The following is a 22,078-nucleotide window of genomic DNA, read 5'->3' on the forward strand; positions in this document are numbered from 1 at the left end:
CATTGCGCATCTCGAGATGGGCGCATTACAAAGGCCCTTGTGTGTCAGGGAGCCCCGGTCCCCTGTGGCAGGGGTTACGACTCGGCCATATTTGGGCGGCCATTTTGCTACCTGCTGCGCCTTTGTGAGTCTCGACGGGACGATCTCACACTGGACGGAGCTGTGGTGTAGATGGTTTCTCCAGGAGGCGGTCTTAAGACTTTGATTCCAGGAGTGCTGAAACAGATCTGTCTCCAGAGCCGGAAACTCCCTCCTAGACCAACTTATTTGGTTGACGTTGGACGGTAGATTATACTTTCCAATGAGACCATGGCAATACCTCATATCCCACGTGCTCCTTTTTTTTTTTAAGCTTATTTTTATTTATTATGAGAGAGAGAGCGAGCGAGAGAGAGAGCGCATGCGCACGTGAGCAGGGGAGGGGCAGAGAGAGAGGGGGAGAGAGAGAATCCCAAGCAGGCTCTGAACTGTCGGCGTGGAGCCCAGCGTGGGGCTCGATCTCACGAACAGTGAGATCAGGACCCAAGTCGAAATCCAGAGTAGGACGCTTAAGCGACTGAGCCACCCAGGCACCCCATCCCGTATGCTCTTCGACGGTGCGGCCTTGCCACGGTCCCCTCCGGCGGTGGGGTCTGAGCCGCCCCCACTCTGAATCTTGGTGGGTCGTGCGCGCTTTTGGCCAACGGAGTTCCAACAGAGTGTGGCGGAAGTGAAACCGTGCGACTTCAGAGCTTGGGTCTTCGAGCGATCCAGCTGGCCCCCTGGGACGCTCACGCTGGGACCCCGAGAGCCCACACAGGAGGTCCAGCCAGCCCTGAGGCCACCAGCCTGTGAGGAAGCCCGGGCCGCAATGCCCAGCGAAGGCATTTCTAAAGAAGCCCGGCTCCCCACCTGTAGAGTCGCTCCCAGCCATTAGACTCTGCCCAGTTAAGACATCAGATGACCCGGAGCAGATATCTGCTATCAGCACCGTCCTCAGACCAAACCCTGACTCCCACAATGTTGCCAAATAAAACGGTTGGTTTATCCCCCCGAGTCTGGAGATGCTTTGGTGCCCGACGAAGACAACAGGAACAAAACACCTTTCCTCGGAATACCAATGGGCGCTGGGTAGGCGACACCATCAGGACTGTGGCTTCTATTCACTCATTCATTCACTCCCTTCCTCGCCCACCATTAATAGGCGCAGGCTCTCCTAACTGATCTACGTCATTCTGAAAAAGCGTGTTGAGTTCTGCAGCCATCGGTACGTGACTGCTCTCCACGAGCTGGTTTCTTTCGCAGTGGAGATTGGCTCGTTCATTTAATAGACGTTGACTGATCGGCGGGGAAGGGCCACGGACGACTCTCGACCAGGGGTCGGCGCACGACGCCCACCCCCCAGGGCAAATCTGGCCCTCTCCCAGTTTTATCTGAACACAGCCACACGTACTCATTTGCATGTTATCTGTGGAGGCCGTGGCTTCGGGCTCTGAGTCACTGTTCTGGCCGACTTCGCAGGGGGACCGAGTTGGGAAGAGAGAGTAGAGATTTCACCAAAAGAGGATTGCAGAAGGTCGAATCCGCCTGAAGCGTGTTTAGTGCGTCAGGTGAGGTCCTGCGGCATGCAGCAAAGCCCAGGTCGGAAACCAGAGGCGTAGGGCAGGGATCGTTTTTAAGGAAGAGGGGGACAAGCCCGGGGCGGGGTTCCCTTTCCGGGGCACGAGCTCTCCCAGGTTGCCCACTGCAGTGGGAGTGAAGTTAGCATGAGGTTCCCAAGAGGTCCCTGCAAGAGTGAGGCAAGGAGCCGGACAAACACTAAGCAGATACCCCGAGGCGACCTGAGCCCGGTGGTCACAAGCCCCGGCTCGGGTTTCCAATTGTGGTTCTCCCACCACCCGAGTTGGGGACTTTTCACCTGTTACTCAACTTCTCTGTGCCTCAGCTGCCTCCTCTATAAAGTAAGACTAGATAGATGCCAGATGCTTAGACTGATGTCGGCCCTCGGAAGGGCTCCGAAGCCGTGGGCGGTCACCTTCGTTATCTGTGCCTATGCAAGGTCCTGACCCATCCAAGTTCAAATCCACTGCTCCCTCCCTCTCTGCTGGGCTGCTTGCTGTGCTAGATTCATCCCACCTGCTGACCTGTGTTTCCCTGAAGCCGGTCTGAGCCCTGGAGGCTACCCAGCCCCCCACCCAGAGACAGCTCGCCAAACAAATCTCCCCAGATCCAAGCTTCCAGGGACTAAAGGAGAAGAAAAAAAAATACACATCTAGGTTTAGGACTCACTTGCTTTCAGAAAAAGCAACAACAGAAGCCCCAGTAAACATTAGAGCTGTTTACGCATGGTTCCAAAGGCCAGAGAGGCATTATCGGGATAAGGGACTTGTGTTCTCTCAGCTGACCGATAACCAAACACTCCTCACTAGGGTTGTGAGCGCCCAGAGGCTCACCTTTGAGAACAAGGATGTTTCTTCTCCCCCCCGCCCCCACCTCCATGTAGGATCTTTCAGGCAAGCGTTTTATCACCGAGATTTTTCGTAAGTCCTCCTACAGCGGAGATCCTGGGCCAGGGCTCAACATCCTTGCCCCACACGGAGGCGAATCATTCGTAATGAGGTGAATGCTTCGTGTATCCCCGTTACCATGCCAGCACCCCGGGGGACATCATTCTCACCCTGAGAGAATGCTCTGTCGTCGTTGGCACGTTTCTAGAAGAAAACTCTGAGCCATCCGGAAATCACATCCTCCGACAGAAAGAAACCCAAGGAGCACAGGGGAAAAGGCACCGGAACCAGGCGGGGGTGTATTCTGGTGGGGGTTCCCAAAACCCGCTCCTCGTAGGGCGGCGTTGATGTCTCAAAGTCAAGGCTGCTTCGTACTCTAGGCCACCAGACTATCCCAGAATTCACCGAAGCCTGAGGGCCTTGAGTTATAAACCAGATAGGAGTTGGCAAGGGCAGCGCATGGGCCAAATTCGGCCGCCACCTGTCTGGTCAGGTGTTGTCTCTGGCTGTTTTCCTGCCTCAGCGGAGAAATCGCATGCGTGTACAGATGTATCTGAAAACCAGTCTCGGTAAGGACGAAACCCACAGAGGTGAAGGCCTGACCACCTTGCACGCGTAACAAGTATGCGTTTAGAATGTGCCCGGTCACGTAAGCGGTAAATAGGTGAGGAAGGTCCCTTCCTTCCAAACCTCAGCCTGCCCCGTCCCCTTGGTTCTGTGGCTTCCAACTTTATACCACGGGACCCTGGAGAGGGGCGCTGGGATGTTTGTACCCAGACCCACCCCACTCCACGCAAGAACAACAGAATCAGGTGCCCGCTACCCAGGAAATCCCTGAGTTTGGTGAATGCCTGATACGTTATTAAATGCCCACAGCTCCGTGTGGGAGGAGATAAAGTAAGATTCATAAGTGCAGTCTGGCTTCTTTCAGAAGAATGTGAGTCTCGGGGCGCCTGGGTGGCTCAGCACGTTAACCGTCTAACTTCGGCTCAGGTCACGATCTCGCAGTTTGTGGGTTCGAGCCCCGCGTCGGGCTCTGTGCCGACAGCGCAGAGCCTGGAGCCTGCTTTGGATTCTGTGTCTCCCTCGCTCTCGGTCTGCCCCTCCCCTGCGCATGCTCTGTCTGTCTGTCTGTCTGCCTCTGTCTCCAATATAAATAAAAACAGTAAAAAATTAAAAAAAAAAAAAAGAAGCGTGTGAGTTTCATGATGACTTCTCACTTATCTGGCCCCGCCCTCAGCAGACGTCCACTCAAAGTAGGGACCTTCCTTCAGGAAGTAGCCACACTCGGACGGTCTCTACTGTCCTCGTAAGCCTAACGCCAAGAGCTAAGGGTCATGGGCACACGTCAAGGCCAGTGGATCCGAACTGAACTCTTGGCTCATCATCTGCCCCTCTCCATCCCGAGCTCTGGTATTTTTGCCGAAGGCAAAGGTGCACCTGTTATCGTGTCACACGTCTGCTCCAAGCACAAGGGTGACCCTTAGGGCTCGATCTCAGATTTCCAGTGCAGCCCAGTTTTGGCTCATGTAACCTTCCCTAACGCTGCCCCAACCCACGCCCCGCCCCCCTCCCCCCAGTCTCTGAGCTCGGGCCACACTGAGCTTTTGAGAGCTCTTCAGTTGAACTCTTTTCTGCCTTAGGGCCTTTGAACGTGCTGTTCCCTTGACTTAGAATACCCTTTTCCCTACTCTTCCCTTGGCGAATTCCTATTTGGTTTTTGGCAGAAGGAGACCTTTAGACTCTCTCGCCTGTTAGTCACTTAAGACTCTCTCTCTCTCCCTCTCTCTTTGGAATGGCAAGTAATTTTTTTTTTTTAAATACAATCTGATTTATGGAAAACAAGACCTAAGAAGGAGATTGCCAACTCAAAAGCACACAGAGCCTAGGCAGCTAATGTCACAGAGTCTGAAAAGGCAAACTATGTGAAAATACCCACTCCCACACACATAGTACAAAATTACTCGCTTTAACAGAAGTATCCTGCGTAGGCACATAAGATACTCCAACCAGGGATCTTATTAGATGATATTTAAGATTAAAAAAAATTTTTTTTTTTACATTTTACTTATTTTTCAGAGAGAGAGAGAGAGAGAGAGAGAGATCACAAGTGGGGGAGGGGCAGAGAGAGGGAGACACAGAATCCAAAGCAGGCTCCAGGCTCCGAGCTGTCAGCCCAGAGCCTGACGTGGGGCTCGAACTCACGGACCGCGAGATCGTGACCTGAGCCGAAGTCGGCCGCTTCACCGACCGAGCCACCCAGGCGCCCCAGGGTTTCCTTCTTTTTAAGGCTGAAGAATCTTCACTGCACGTGACTACCACATTCCCTTTATCCCCTCAGCCACTGATGGACATTTAGGTTGCTTCCGGGTCTTGGCCGTGGTGGATACTTCTGCAGGGGACCTGGGAGTCCAGATAATCCCTTCGAGGTCCTGATTTCCACTTCTTTGGAGACATACCCACGAGTAGGGCTGCTGGATCACAGGGTAGTCCTATCTTTACTTTTTGAGGACGCTCCATCCTGTTTTCCCACCGTGGCGGCACCAATACCCATTCCCACCAACCGTGCACGGGGGGTCCCCTTTCTCCACATCCTCGCTGACCCCTGTTACCTTGAGTTTGGTTGGGGTTTTGTTGTTTTTGTTTGTTTGCTTTTAATTAATAGCCATCCTAACCCGTGCGAGCTGGTATCTCCTCCCCCCACTTGATTTGCACGGCCCTGACGATTTGCGACGCGGAGCACTTTCCCGTGTAGCCGTTTGGCCACATGTGTGTCTCTTTTGGAGAAAGGTCTCTTGGGTTCTTTTGGCTCTTTTTAAATGGAGTTCTTTGTTTTACTGTAATGGAGTTCCTTATATATTCTGGATATCAGATATACGGTTTGCACATATTTTCTCCCGTTCTGTAGGCTGCCTTTTCATTTTGTGGATCATGTCCCCCGGAGGGGGGGGGGCCAAGAAGCTTTTTAGTTGGATGTAGGCTATTGTCTGTTTTTCCTATCGCTGTCTGTACTTTTGCGGTTACATCCAAGAAAGCATTGCCAAGGCCAACATCAAGAAGTTTCTCTCCTGTGTTCTCTTCTGGGAGTCTTACAGTTTCAGGGCTTATGTTTAAGTCTCTAATCCACTTTGAGTTGATTTTTGTACGTGGTGCAGGATAAGGGTCCAACTTCATTCGTTCGCACGTGGCCATCCTGTGTTCCCAGCATCATGTATTGAAAAGGCATGCTTAGTGTACCTCAGTTTCCTCCCCTACGATATGGGGTGATATTCTTTGGTGAATATTGTGCTTTATTGCCCTGTGGGCATACCTGAGTGAGGCGCATACTCCAAAGAGTCTGGCACGCAGGACCATGCCCCCAGTAAATATTAGCTTCTGTCGCTTTCAGAAATAAAGGAAGAAGGATGCTGATGAAGAAGCATAGAAAGGAATGGATTGAAAAGACAGGCTGATACATCAAGGTGAAAGCCAAGGGACGTCCTTACGTAAAGCTCTGCAGAAATGCTACGGATACCATGGTTCCTGAGCGGCTCAGTCGGTGAAGCATCCAACTTTGGCGCAGGTCGTGATCTCACAGTTGGTGAGTTCGAGGTCCGCGTCGGGCTCCTCGCTGACAGTGTGGAGCCTGCTTGGGATTCTCTCTTTCTCTCTCTCTCCAAATAAGGAAATACACTTAGAACAACAATGCCACAGATACGAGGTGTCATGGAACAGAGAGGTTGAGAAGCAGGTGAGGGCTTGATGTAAATGGACTGCTCCAGGACATGGGGAGTCAGCTACGAGGCAGGGAGAGATTTCTGACGACTTTGAAACGTGGATAAAAGCCACATGCCTTCTACCAAATGAAGTAGATACAAATTTCCACGTATCATTTCACGGGCTTCATGGTCTCTTAAAGTGGATTCACATCCACGAATCCCTCCAAAATCCATAGAATGCAGGACAGGAATTTCTAATTGAGATGGTTTGTCAAAGCACGTGTACAAACTCGCAGTTACCCTTGCCCTTGACTTGGACCTAGCACGTTCTTGGTAATAATAATACCTAGTGAATGTGGACCACGTGCCAGTGAACATGTTAGGACCTTTACCTCCAGCATCTGAATCATCCTCACAACAGCCCCATGAGCCAGGGACTATGATTATTATTAAGGCTATTTTTTAAAACAAAGTTGTACATTTAAAACCACATTGAGGGGGAGCCACAAAGATTTCCCATTAGTACCCTCTATTTTATTGAGGAGAAAGCTCAGGCACTGAGAGATTACATGACTTTCCAAAGGACACTGTTTACTTCTAACAGTGGACCAAGGATTTAATCCAACTGGTTTCACTGAATTTGTGTGTTTATCAATGACATCATGCTTCTTGACTGTCAAGATATGAATGGCAGATCAGTCAAGACTCTCAGGTTGCTTGCAAGTGACAGAAAGCCCAACTGAAGTTAGCTTAGGCACGAAAGGAAATGTACCGGAAGGCTCACCCGACTCAAGAAAGGCAGGCATAATGGGGAGCCTCAGGAAAAAGCAGAAGCAGGAAAAGTCAAATGCCTCCTCGAAAATTCTGTCTTCATTTCTGTTCCCTTGTCCTGTAAACCAGTTCCTTCCATGGGGTGGAGAACATCTTACCCCTCACAGATTCACCAAAATAAGGACAGGATGGGTTTTTTTTTCCTGCTTTGGCTGAGAAAAATCCCAGGGAAGTGCTCTCATTGGCCTTCTGAAGTCACATGTCCAACTCTGCACCAATCAGCTAAGACAGGATGGGGAGGAACTAGGATGGGCAACTTCCATGCAAGAAAGGAGGCAGGACTAATTTATCAAAGGGGAGGAGCTATCTATCCCTAATGAAGTGAGGATGTTGGCAGCCCAAACAATGGCAGGCAGCCCCTTATAGAAGATTCCTTTGTCCTGCCCTTATTATTGTGATCATGCACCGTCTTTTGTGACTACCAGTTCTTCGTTCATCCACCTGTTCTGGATTTAGCTTCCAAACTCTAAGGACATCTCCTGATACTTTGAAGAAGATGGAGTAGGAGAATTTTTAAAAATTTTTACTCAGCCAGGGAAGAATTTCTTAAGCGAAAGGAAAATTGCTTTTCCTTTAAATCGACCTTAAAGGAAAAGACTAATAAAATTTAGGGGCATTTGGCTGGCTCAGTCAGTAGAGTGTGCGACCCAGGGTTGTGAGTTCAAGCCCCACATGGGGGATGGAGCTTACTTTAAAAAAATGAGTAAAAAAAAGTCTAATTTAAAGATTTCTAATTGTAAAGAGACCTCGTTAAGAGGTAAGTCACAGAGTTAAAAGTTACCTGTAACATTCATAACCTGGTAAAAGTTCATTTTCAGAATATAGACAGCTTGACAAGTCAGTCAAAGGAGAAAGAGGCATTTCATAAAAATGCATTTCATAAAAATGAAAAGCCTTCCGCCTCAACAGTAGTCATTAAAATGCTAGTTTAAAACACAATGAGGGGCGCCTGGGTGGCTCAGTCGGCTAAGCGTCCGACTTCGGACTTTGGCTCAGGTCGCGATCTCACCGTTTGCGGGTTCGAGCCCCGCATCGGGCTCTGTGCTGACAGCTCGGAGCCTGGAGCCCGCTTCGGATTCTGTGCCTCCCTCTCTCTCTCTGCTCCGCTCACACTCTGTCTCTCTCTGCATCTCAAGGATAAATAAATGTTAAAAATAATTTTTTTTTTAAAAAACACAATAAATCAATCAATTCGTTGACCATAAAGAAATAAATAAACGGTGAAAAAGACTTAAGACACAATGGGATACCCCTGCACACTTACAGAACGACCGATGATAGCACGTGTTGGCAAGGGTATGGAGCAAACGGAGCTCTTACGCATTGCTGGGCGGGGGACAGAATTTGGTGCAAACACTGTAGAAGACGGTCTGACGTATGTAGGTTTTCATGCCGCAATCCCAGTACCACACACGGACCTGACAGAAGTAAATGCACCGTGAGACAGGGAGAGGAACCTTCGTGGTGCCATCACAGCCAAGACTCCCAGACTGGCGACCCACCACATGCCCACGAACGCTGGAATCCCTCAACGCGTCGTAACATACTCGCGCAATGGAATGACACCCAACAGAACACGGACAGCTTCGGCCGCGGCAGGGACAGAGCCACGACCAGTTCTGCACCGGAGAGACCAGCCGCGGGAGAATACGTGTCAGTAAGAGAACCAGGCAAAAGTCAAGACGGGGGTTCCTTCGAGGAAGGGGTCAAGTCTAGCAGCTCGGGGGGCACAGAAGGGAGACTGCTGGGGGGCGCGGGCGACGTTCTGTTTCTCGGCCTGGGTGTGGTTGGATGAGCGTTCACTTTGTGATTTTATGAAGCTGTACCTTTAAGTTTTATGGGGTCTTCCCCCCCCCCAGATACACTACAATTTATGAAAAGGTTTACAAACATCGGGGGGCCTCCCCTGTTGCTTTCTTCCAACATCAGTGGGCCATGTCCTCCCTGCAGCCAAAGCTTTCTGGGATCACTGTTTGCCTTAGCACTGGGGGCATAAGTGCCCCGGAGCCCCCTGTCAGACCCCCCTCCTCGGGCCCAGCCCCTCGGGTACCTCCGGTTGGCCTCAGGCCAGCTTCCTCCACCCCTGGGGTCTTTTGTGCTCCTCAGGTGGATGTGTTTTCCCAGCATGCTCCAGTCCCTTCCGTCAGAGGCCTGGGGGGCCTGGATTCTGTTTCCTCAGCGACACCCCTCCCTGTGGGCTGCCTCAAATGAATCCTGTGGAAGACAGAGAAACGAGAGAGTATTAAAAATGTCAACGGCAGATCCTGAGATGCACAGCTGGGTAAACAGGGCCGGTGGAGATGTTTTTATTAGTGGCTTTATGGTTATGCTCACTTAGAGTTGTGGATTTAAGGTAGGGGGTGGGGTAGGGGAAGCGGCCTGAGGGTCCTTCCGTCAGTTTCCGGACCTGCTTGGCCCAAAGCATCTGACGCCCTCAGATTGGGGGGGGGGGGCCTCCGTCAGTTTGGGGGACCCGTCCCATTTTGGGAAATTGCATTCCTTGGAGTCACCTCTTCGTAACGAAGTCCCCCTGCCGGTGATGGAAACTTCCTTTCTCTCAGATTTCTCCGGGGAGCTTTACCCCCTATCCCTACCTCTGGAAGAACTGATACCGAATTGTTGCTGTGGCACAACTAGCTTAGTTTTGGAAGGGGAAGTAGGAGAGGGGGGGTGCAGAGGAAGAAAACATCCTATCAAGTGTCACAGTTCGTGTGGCCACAGCCACCAGAAATAAATGCTGTCTCTATAACTACAACGTCCAGCCCGGACCTGCCACGAACACTCATTACGCGGGTCAAAGAGAGGAGGGTTCAAATGCAATTTACCAGCTTCGTGGCTCCATGGCTTTGCGGAAATTATTTACGTTTCTGTTCCCTCATCACTGAAACGTAAGTAGAGTAGTACCAACCTCACAGTGCTGTCGTGAGATTAGATGACTATAGACCCATAAAGCTCTTAACACAATACCAGGCATACAGCAAGCACTGAATAAATGTCAGACGCTATCAGTGTGAGAACATGTCTTCCCCACAAAACCATCATCTTGCAGAAAGGTCTGCATTCCCACGTCCGTTGCAGTAGTATTCACGATAGCCAATGTCTGGAAGCAAACTAAGTTGTCCATCAAGGGATGAAGGGATCAAGAAAATGTGGTGTATACGGGGCACCTTGGGTAGTTCAGCTGGTCGACCATCCGACTCTTGGTTTCAGCTCAGTCACGATCTCACGATTCGTGAAATCGAGCCCCGCGCTGCGCCGGGCTCTGTGCTGACCCAGAGCCTGCTTGGGACTCTGTCTCTCCTTCTCTCTCTGCCCCTCCCCGCCCCCAAATAAACTTTAAAAAAGAAAAGAAAATGTAGTGCATACACACAGTGGAATATTAGTCAGCCTTGAACAAGAAGGAAATCTTGTCACTCGGAAGGCCACAGGGGAAACTGAAAGGCATTATGCTAAATGAAATAAACAAGATACGGAAAGACAGATAACGCACGGTGTCTCTTACATGTGGAGTCTTAAAAAGCAAAAGCCAAACTCGTAGGAACAGAGAGTAGGAGAGTAGGGGAAATAGGGGGAGGTTGGTAAACGGGTACGCATCTTCGGTGATAAAGATGAATACCGTCTGAGGACCTGATGTAGAACGTGGAGGCCATAGCTGTTAATGCTCTGTTGTAGAACTCGAACTTGCTGAGAGTAGAAATTAAATGTTCTCACGCACGTGCACTCACACGCACACACATACACACACACATCAGAAAAGATACATGCGTGAGGTGATGGATGTACTAATTAAATCAGTGGTGGGGGTCTTTTCACAATGTACCCATATACCAAATCATGAGAGTTTACAATATATACATCTTACAATTGGATTAGTTACACCTCAGTGAAGCTTAAAAAAAATGTCTTCCCAGAAGACCTAATATTTGAGTGTCACCTCAAAGGAGCAGAATAATACTAATAGTTCAGGGTGCTCTATATCAGTACTGTAGAACGTTCTACCTCCAGACATAGCGGCATGGAACCACAACTGTTCCATCATGTTTCTTTATTCCGTGAGTCAGGCCTTGGGACAGGGCACAGAGTGGGTGGCTGGTCTCCGCTCCATGATGTCTAGCATCAGCGGGGAAAACTTCAGCAGCTGGGACTAGACAGCCTGTTTCTAAGTGTCTGGGACCTTGGGAGGCTGGGTTCAGACAGGCCTGTTAGCCGCCCCGCCTTCCAGAGACTTCTCCAATATGGCAGCCTCAGGGTGGTTAGGTTTCCTTCCCAGTGACTGGTGTCCTGGTCAATAAGGCAAAAGTTGCCTTACCGTTTAGAACGTAGCCCAGGAGTCACCCAGTGTGCCTTCTGCAGTTGAAGCGGTCACAAACCTACCCAGAATCAACCGGAGGAGTCGTAGATGTTATTTCCCCATGGGAAGAGTATCAAAATATTTGGGGGGGGGGGCTCAGTGTGTGTGTGTGTGTGTGTGTGTGTGTGTGTGTGTGTGTGTATAAACAAGGTTTACTCTGTGTCAAGTCCCGAGCTAAGTTCTTTGTAATGTGTAGATAAGAAACCTGAGCTATCAAGTAGTGAAACAGCTAGTCATTCGAACACCCATCTGTCTGAAACATGTTATTTAATTTTGGAGTCAATTACCCCCTTAGTATTGAATCCCCCCATAAATATATCAATAAATGAGTGAGTAAATAAGTGATAGATATGAGAGGTAGACAAATGATATATAGAGACAAATAGAAGATAGATAAGATAGATAGATAGATAGATAGATAGATAGATAGATAGATGCCAGACCTACAGTGAACAAAACTGAAGCCCAAATTCCTAAGGGACTGTAGGGTCCCTGCAAGCCTGAATCCGTATTAACTCTCTGAGAGAAAGAGGAATAGAATCCTTGGAAACCTAAAAGAACACAAATACCCCTGAGAAAGCCACCTCCGAGCACTGGCAAAAGCCTCCGAAAGGGTGTCTACAAGATGGTAAACATCTGTCTACTTCCAAATATTTGGATGATGGACTACCATATGTTGTCCAACTTTTCTTCCATTTGTTTGATAAACACAGCTGGCTTAGAAATGAATAGTGGATCTAAATGCAGGGAACCTTTAGAGATTTTCTCACCCAAACCTCCTCTCTATACCAATGAAGGGAACCACAGAGAGCAAGGGGCTTGGGCAGTTACCCACCAAGTGGCTTTGGTATCTTTACTTCAACACGAGTTAAATAGAATCTATCTTGATTTAAGTACGATGTAGCTTAAGACCCAACAATCTGCCTCCAGGAAAAATCTGACACAGATCTCTACCGTGCGGGTTGTGGTGGAGAATTGGAAGTAAGCTAAGTGTCCAACTCTAGGGGAACGATAGAGAAAATGGGGGGCAGGTGCACTACGGAGCCCCGTGCATTAGAAACAAATACACGCGCACACGACATACACACTTGTGTCTTAATATGCTCACGTGGCGACAAGGAGGGTTTTCAGCCACATGGTGTTGAGTTAAAAAAAAATGAACAAAATGAGATCATTAGCTCACGGACTCTTATGTAAAGCAAGTTCATGCACAAAGATCTATTACATATATTTTTCTTTATATATATATTTTTAAGTCTAACCCTTCTAATATCGGTCTTTTTTTAATTTTTTAATTTTAAATTTTTTAATTTTTGAGCAAGAGACAGAGAGAGCCAGCGTGGGAGAGGCTGAGAGAGAGAGAGAGAGGGTGAGAGAGAATCCCAAGCAGGCTCTGCACTGTCAGCACGGAGCCTGACACGGGGCTCGAACCCATGAACTGTGAGATCATGACCTGAGCCGCAACCAAGAGTCAGACACTTAACCGACTGAGCCCTGTCGGTTTTTAAAGGGAAAATATTTAAGGGCATGTTCAGACATGAATGTGAATGCCTTTAGATGCCTTTAGCGGGAAGGGAGATAAGAATGGGGAATAGAACAAAGAGGGAAAATACAACGTACACAACACAACACAATACAATACAGTGCTTACAATAGGATACGATACGATACAGCAAGAGGAATGTTTGGCATATTCTAAGTTGATAAAATATGATCAGAGGAGGAGCGTAATTGCTTCTACCCTGCAGATGAGGTGAAAAGAAATTCCTCCTATGTTTCAGCCCGGTGACATCACAGGAAATACCACAAATTCTCTGGAGGCACACACTACCTCCAGCTCTTGGCCAAAGGTCCGCTGAATGAGGTTGAAGGGGTGAAAGAAACATGTCCTTTAAAAATCCTGTTTTCATCAGCCATAATGGGCTTAAGCCCACATGTGAACTATGGGACCAGTTTCACCTTTCAGGACTCCAGGAACCTGGTTTCCATTCATATGTCTTGGGGATTTACGTACATCTCAGCGGGCGATCCCGCTGTGGTCAGCTGGGGAGATCACCTTTCGGAAATGACGGATGAGTTTCCATCTTCCCCAGATGGAGCCCTTTCTTCAGCCCTCAGACATGCTTTCTGGATGGCACCGATCCTCCTCCAAAATACCACGGAGGAAAAGCAGTCCCTTCCACGTCTAGACTGTTTCTTTATCTTTGGCAAAGTGCTCGCAAAATCATCACGTAAAAAACACGGGTGGCTGAGAAATTACCAGCCCTGCATAAAGAAAGCAAAGGACGAGGGGCGTCGGTGGCATTCAGCAATGTGCCCCAAATCACACGTATGCCTTTTGAACCCTCTCCTCCAGCTTTTCAAGCTATTCCTTCTCATGTAATATTTGTCACGCTACTGTAACGAAGGATGATCATTCCTTGGATTGATTTAAGCCTGGGTGGCACGTACTTTACACAGAGGATGTCACTAAATCCTCCTCTGTGTGGCAAACTCTTTAACCCATTTTACGGAGAAGGACATCAACCTGTAAGAGGCCGGGTATTTTGACACGTGGCAACAGCTACTATGCTACCCAGGTAGTATTTGGATCCCGCTTCTGAGCTCTGGAGTCTTGACCCGAAACCACTACCCTTTGCTGTCTCGTTCCACAAATCTAATTTGTCCTGTGCTCTGATCCTGAGATCTAAGCATCTCATTCATTTATTCACGCGCTCAGAAGTGTTCATTGGGCACCTGTTATGTGTGAGACACTGTGTGTGGCCCGTTAGCGGGGCCTACACGTATGAGTGGCGGTGGGGACGGTCCAACTCCCAGACTCTAGATTCAGCCCTACTTAAGCCTGGGGTCCGCGGGAAACTGAGGCCAAGACGTTTGCATTAGCACACCGACGGCGAGTATGATCCCAGAGAGCACGTGAAGGAAAGAGCCAACGCAAGAACGCGTTACCGTCGAGCCACCACGAGGCTGCCATCGTGTCTGAGAAACCACACGAAATGGACCTCGGGCCCATTCGTCTGCAAGGAGGTGGAGGGGAGTCTCATCTCATGCTCCCATTCCCCCTTCGTCGAAAGGGCCATCCGAACGGGTCACGAATTCCCCCCGTCTCCAGGACGATGCGTCCTCTGCCGCGTCCCAGGCTGTGACACCCAAAGGACAGGCCTGCGGCCGGAGGCGAGAGGTGCTACAGGGCGGGTGGGGGGGGCGGGGGGAAGCCACGTGCATTGCACCCGCGTGGAATGCGGTCAGACTCTGCATAGAACTGGACCCCGAACGGTGGCTGGAGTCAGACAGGCGAGGCAAGGGGGTTGGAAGCGTGCATCCGAGGTCTCTGAGTGAGTTCCGGAGGCAGATATCAGATAATAATAATAATGGCTGTAGAAATAACTCTGTTGTTCTGCACACGGGACTTGCCACCGAGGACAAATACACCGCAGGCTGCATACATGCGTACCTTAGACCAAGTGCTTCTGCGTCTGCAGACTGGCTCCTGCCTCTTCATTGTGATCACAGGAACCAAATGGAGACGGGCGCGTCTACACCTGCGGATGAGGACAGAGGCCGAGGGGCAGAATCGGGCCCCGGGGTTACCCAGAGCGTGACGGATGGGCCGGGATTCAAACCCAGTGCTCCAGCTCCAAGACTCTTCCCCCGCTCTCTGTGAACATTTCTAATTCTTTCCCGATCCTATTTCAGGAAAGGACAGCTGGGTGGGGGTGAGAACAGCTGCCATCAGCCTCATAAAAGATGAGTTTCTTGCCCCCCACTGCTACAGAAAGAAGGGAACGAATCCTTTGGTTCTGACCAGAAATTAAAAAAAATTTTTTTTTTCTTAGCTAAAATACTGTGGGACGGGGGGCGGTGGGGGTGGGGGGGAAATTTTGCTCAATTTCATCCTGAAATAGATTTAACCCGTTCAGGCATTCGTTACCGCTTACGGGATGTTCGACCCTGGGCGCGTTAACGTTTTTCTCCATGCCTCAGTTTCCCCCACGGCTATAATAACAGCACCTCGTTCCAAAGCTTGCTCAGAGGACTTAAAAAAAAAAAAACATCGGCACCAAACACGATACGGGAACATAAAATTTCGTTATAGAGCCTAGTTCACTTTCCCCCTGTCACTGGACTACTGCTGCCTCTATCCAGGTTATATGAGCAACTCACATCATTGCCATTTCCCTTCTCACATGCGTCAAGGGCTTGCATTCAAGGGCATCCAACATAGGGTCTTTTCTCCCTCTTCGTTCGTTTTTACAGCCTGCGTGCTGTTCCCAGGCCCCACGCTGCAGTGCCCTGCTTCCAGGATCCCGCCTAGCCCGTTCTTCCCACCTGCCATTGCCCCTTCTCGGCCCTCATTCCTTCCTTCCTTCATTCAGGGGCTCTCAAAGCCATCCCTGAGCCAGGCCCACGGCCTCGCCTTTCACAAGATACGTATCTGCTGAGGCCTGCTCTCTCAGTTAGGGCAAGCAGACAGCGTTTATCCTGAAAGCCAATTTTAGTGCGCTGCAGGTGGTTGGGCCCCCGGGAGCCCTGTTTCGAGGTGGATTCTAGGGCCACCTGCAGGCTCAGTTGGTCTGCTGGGCTGAATGCTGGATCTCCGCCATCCGCAGAGGAAATGGGGTCGTGAGAGCATCCCAGTTGCCACTCCTGGTCAAGGGTTGGCACAACCGGACGCGATTCGACGTCCCCTTTCGCGTTCTTCTCAAATTCTATCTCTTCCATCAGGGTGACCGGCGTTCATCTAGCCCCACCTCCGGGTAGATGTGTATTGTCTTTCGGGAACCCTGATTCTTTTCGGCGGTTCACGAAGGCCATTTTCTTTTGGCCAAATACCGTAAACTCTCGAGTAACCGACCGTCCTGGTCTGCTTCCGAGGAAAGCTCAGGGCGGGTACTGAGAGCTTAGAGAGGATCCTTGCAGGAAACACTGCAGTCGCCCCGTTTAGTCCTCGCAAACGCCCTGGGGTTGGGTCTTATTTCACCCATCTTACAGAGGAGCAAACTATGGCCCAGAGACACTAGGGACTCTGCCGTGGAGCTTCACGCGGGTCTGTCTCATTCCAGCATCCACGGCACGGTTCTCTTGGCCACAGGGAACCACAGCACCTCAGAGGTGCTTGGACCCTGGAGGGAAAAAGACGGACCTACTTTGGGTCTCCCTTAGAGCGTCCCACGGTGGTCCCAACGCTCCAGGCCACCCGTCTGTTGCCACGCCGAAGTCCACGGTGATGATCTCAGGTCACACTCCTGGAACCCCGCCCCCCTGGGTCACACCCCAGCAGCCTCTGTGCCTCTGGTCCCTGATGAAGCCTCGGCGGGGCGCACAGCTGTGCAGCTAAGTCACCAACCACGGCACACTCTTGCCCATAGTAGGCCCTCAGTAAATAGCTATAGAAAGAGAGGAGGAAGGAAGGAGGGGGGAAGGGAGAGACGGAGGGAAGGACACACGGGAATGGACAAATAAGTGTGACTAAACAAAGGATTCAGACACAGCCCTGGGCCCCAGGAGCTCCCAGAGGAGTCCCAAACCAGTTCCTTCAAAGGATCCCCTGTCACTTGACCTCCATCTGCCCTCCCCCCCCACCCCTACAGCTCCCTCCCTTCTTTCCCCTCCCTTTACTGCCCTCCTCCCTCCCACCCCCACCCCTGCCCCTGCCTCCTTGGAAAACAAGAGCCACGCTGACCTTTACTGACTGTCAAACACCTCCGTGAGTTTCCTCAGAACAAACCGACTCGGCCGACTGTTCAGTTTGTTTTCTTCCTTTTTCTAAGCTGCTGAGTTGTCCCTGGCCATTGTGCAAGAGGTCAGATGCGGGGGAGAGGGCTGTCAACAGCTCCCGAAGGTAGGCTCCTACCCCAGAAAGGGGGTCCGGGGTTTTACAGGACTAAGTGGCTGGGCTGGAACACACACACACACACACACACACACACACACACACACAGAGCGGCTGTTTGTTTTCGCGGACAGGTCTGGTATTTCCCCGGTGGGAGAGGCGGAGCTTGAAACACAGAAGGTCCTCCTTCCCTAACTGGACGCGAACAACAATTTGGGTAAACAGACCCACGTCACCCCAGGTGTGTGCGCCCCTCCCGGAGAGCGGGAAGGCTGAAGGCTTTGAGGGAAATTCATTTTGACTTTGTTTTTCAAGTTTACCGGTCATGTATGTTATATCGTAAATAGAAGCCAAAAGTCCCCCTCCAAAAATCTTGAATCGCACACCCCGAGGTAAATAGTGACCGCTTGTTGCTTTCATCATCCATTCATTCGCTCAGCAGATATTTATTACATGCCTACTATGTGTCAGACACTGTTTTAGGTTTGGCGAGGAGAAGCGGACCCCGGTTCTTCTAGAAAGTTTCCCTCCGCAGCCCCAAACATCGGAGCGAGCTGCTCTAACGAGGGAAGGGCCCTGGTTACATCCGGGCATCTCACACCCGCCCCCCGGAATGACTGTGCCAGACACACGGGTCAGCAGCTTAATTTTCTGTATTTAAAAAAATATATCTTGAACCCTTCGCTATCAGCCCAGGCGCTTCTGCCCTTTGCATTTCAAAAGTTGCACATACCCTACCGTTTGGATGTACCGTGACCCATTTGAACAGTTTTCTGTGGCTGGAGATGTGGGTTGTCTCCGAGCTGATTTCTAGAAGTCAGGTTGCTAGAAAAGGGAACCAGTTGAAAAGCCAACAGACGTTGTAAAAGGGGCTAAGGAGTTTGAAGGGACAAGTTAACTTGTCGTCTTCCCCCAGTTGTACATGCTGCATCCCTTTCTTAAAAGTAAAGGAATCTGGTCCACCAGCTCATGGAAAACACAGACGAAATCCATTGCAGTGATAAGGAGGCCCTCTCTGACATCTGCTTCGGAACCCTAAAACAGGCCACACCTACCTCGGGGACTTCAGCCTCCTGGTGTCAGCCACCGTGAGTAGGGATACTACCTGCCTGTGCTTCCCTGGGTTCGATGCTGACCTGGGCAAGCTGGCTCTCAAGGTGGTCCCTTCCCCGCGCCCGCACCCCTTCGTGCCCAGATTCACCCCAGTCCTGGGCCCTGACAGTGCCCCAGGTCACCCCACACATGGTGGGTACCAAGAACACAATGGCCGTCTGTGACCTTCACCATGGCCGCTACTTGACCAGGGACGCCATGTTTGGGGGCCGCATATCCATGAAGGAGTTGCACAAGCGGATGCTTGACACCCGAAACAAGAACAGCAGCTATTTTGTTGAGTGGATCCCCAATAATGTGGGAACAGCTGTCTGTGACATCCCACCCGGGGGCTAAAAACATCGCCCCCTTTGATCGGCCACAGTACAGCCATCCAGGAGCCGTTCAAGCACATCTCAGAGCAATTCGCGGCCATGGCCATTTTGCCCCAGTGCACGGGGCACGGACGAGATGAAGCTCACTGAGGCTGAAAGCAGCATGAACGACCTGGTGTCCAAGTAACAGCAGAACCAGGAGGCCGAGGAGGAAGGCAAGTTTGAGAAGGAAGTGGCCTAGAGTTTTCTGGTATCCGGCAAAGCATGGAAGCCACATGAGCTCTTTATCACTCACAACCTCTCCTCCGAGAGCCATGTCTCTGTGGGTTCTTGTGCTACCTGTCCTGATGTCACGTGCTGTACAGATGCCACTATTGAGGCATTTTCATAGTAAGAAAAAAAAAAAAGTGAAAGAACCTGTCCTAGGACACTCAGAGAGTGACATTTACTTGGCATAAAGCTGTGCCCAGCCTTAAGAAACCCAAATCTCCCCGCATCTTGCTGGATGTCATATCTGGTGATGTGTTGGTTCTTCCTGGAGACCACGTGCTCCCTGAAAGCTAGGGTCTTATCTTTCCAATGCCCAGAATGAGACTAGGGACATAGTAAGGACTCTGTAAAAGTCCACTGGAGGAGTAATTAAGGAAAGAATAGAGGAGAAAGTGAGTGAATGATTGAATGGATCCTTGGTGGTTAGACAGATGCGGGGGGTGGGTGGATGGATGGATGGATGGATGGATGAATGGATGGATAGATGGATGGATGGATAGATGGATGGATGGATGGATGGATGGATGGATGGATAGATGGTTGAATGGATGGATGGATGGATGAATGGATGGATGGATGGATGGATGGATGGATAGATGGTTGAATGGATGGATAGATGGATGAATGGATGGATGGATGGATGGATGGACGGATGGATGGACGGATGGATGGACGGATGGATAGATGGATGAATGGATGGATGGATGGATGGATGGATGGATGGATAGATGGATGGATAGATGGATGGAGAGAGGGATGGATGCATGGATAAATGTATGGCTAGTAAAATGGATAGATGGAAAGGTAGATGGGTAGATACACAAAGTATGGAGGAAAGGAAAAATGGAGGCTAGATGAACGTGTGAATAAATGGATAAATCAATGGGCAGGTGAATAGGTAAATAAGGGAAAAGATGGACGATGGATGGATTGATGGATAATGTGCAACCACCAAATTTATAAGAGTGGCAAATTATAAAGAGGGTTACTCAGCAAAATAATTAATTGGTTTCTGCAGAATTCCCGCATAAGACTCCTTTTAATAAGCTCCCTGGATGCATTCAGCATTATAATTCAATTTGCTCTGTGCTTATGAGGGGCGCACCAACGTGACAAGGGAACCCAGCAGCAACGGTGGCCAGGTCTTGGAGCTGAGTGCACCGGGGGAGTTCAACAGGTAGTAATTTAATTAATGAAGGTGATGAACAGGAAAGAAGAGGTCGCAGGCCTGTTGGGGCCAGATGCATCCCGTGAAGCACCATCACCGGCATTGGCCATCCAACATCTGGAACAGAGGATCCCACACCAGGACCCCTGTGGGCCTGCGAATAGCTCTCTACAGCTGCCACTTTCATGAATATACTTCCTCTTGCATATTCTTGTTTAAATGCCGAGCCATCAACAAGGAACGAAAAGGCCTCCCCTGTCTCCATAGGTGGCACACAGAGCCACCTTTCCAAAAGCAACAGAGATTAGGCAGTCACTCCTCTTCGGATCAGTGCGTCACCAGGCTTCTGCCCCAGCTTGGCTGCCAAGCCCCTTTGCCCTGACCAGGAGCCTCTGGGTCTCCCGGTCCCTAGACCCAGCCCTCAAAGGCCAGGAGTTAAATAAATCACCTTGGGAGCCATCGGCACATCTTCCAAGGGAAACAAGCCTTGGCCCCCGTGAGGTCAGCAGCCAAGAGGGCGAGGCACTTAAGCCAGTACGTTTGTCTGAGGCTTGTCTGTCTTCTCGACAGACAGCAATGTGGCGAGAGTCCAAGCTGCATCTGAGGAGAGACGAGCAAGTTATCCACTGAGCCCCTACTACGTGTCGGGTAGTATGCTGGGCTCTGTACAATGTCCCAATTTCTCCTAAGAGGGAGGGAGCAATTTTCCGAAGAGAAGGCTAAGGCTCAGAGAAGCGAAGTGGCTTGCCCAAGGTCGCACAGCTAGCAGGTGGAGGAATGAAGATTCAAAGTCACGTTTGCCTTTCAGCAAAGCCATTTTTTTTAAAAAAATATATTTCAGCTTTCAGGGGCGCCTGGGTGGCGCAGTCGGTTAAGCGTCCGACTTCAGCCAGGTCACGATCTCGCGGTCCGTGAGTTCGAGCCCCGCGTCAGGCTCTGGGCTGATGGCTCAGAGCCTGGAGCCTGTTTCCGATTCTGTGTCTCCCTCTCTCTCTGTCCCTCCCCCGTTCGTGCTCTGTCTCTCTCTGTCCCAAAAATAAATAAACGTTGAAAAAAAAAATTAAAAAAATATATATATATTTCAGCTTTTGACTGAAAGGGTAAAGCAATGGGATCTGTTCTCCACTTCTGTGTCTTCGTAATGGAAAATCCTAAATATCAGAACCTATGAATGCATTTTGAAGGCGGGGGGGGGGGGGGAGGGTCAGAATAAAACTATGCCAAAGAAGGAAGTCTTCTATAACCCAGTGGGAATAGGGAAGAGGAAACCGATCATTCTGGAGCACCCCTACGGACCAGGTAGACGCGGTGGTCAGCCCTAGGCCCCCTGGATCCTGCCGTCATGGAGCTTTTAGTCGCATAAGGAAAAGAGCCGTCAAGGAAAGATGCACACAAAAAACGCTGAAATTGCAAATGGTGAACGGGAAGTAGATAGGATACTGCTTGTACAAGAGAGGGGAGTCTGAACATATCTGAGTTTCAAGGAAGGCTTCCAGGAGGAAGTGACATTGGAACTGAAATTGGAAACGCAAGTCGACGCTGGTCAGGTAAAAACAGGCAGAGAGAGCATTTCAAGTATTGAATGTGCAAAGGCCCTGTGGCACAAAACGGCATGTGGCACCTGCCATGACAGGAAGTCCGCTGTGGCTAAAGGATAGTGATTGAAGGGGAAATTAAGTGAGAAAAGACTGGGGAGGTCTTTCGAGCCAGATCCTGCAGGACCTAGAAGGCCACTGAGGTGGACAGAGACACACTCTCTAGATCCCTCTAAGGAAAAATGTGTCACCCCAGCTGCCCGAAATACTGTGAGCAGTTGGGTTGACCTGCAGCCATCAGCCTCTTCAAGGATTCCTCCAGTAGCAGAGAGCCGCCTAGCCCGAGGTCACACCCCTTCTCAGGGGGACCTACGTCCAGCGACCGATTCCTTTCGAAGGAATATAAAGGTCTAGTTGTGCCAGCGCAGTGCAAAACAACGCTGGAGGGCCTTTCTGGCTCCAGGGTCCTCCATGGGGTT

The sequence above is a fragment of the Leopardus geoffroyi genome, chromosome D3 (assembly GCF_018350155.1).
Source record: "Leopardus geoffroyi isolate Oge1 chromosome D3, O.geoffroyi_Oge1_pat1.0, whole genome shotgun sequence".
Classification (NCBI taxonomy): Eukaryota; Metazoa; Chordata; class Mammalia; order Carnivora; family Felidae; genus Leopardus; species Leopardus geoffroyi.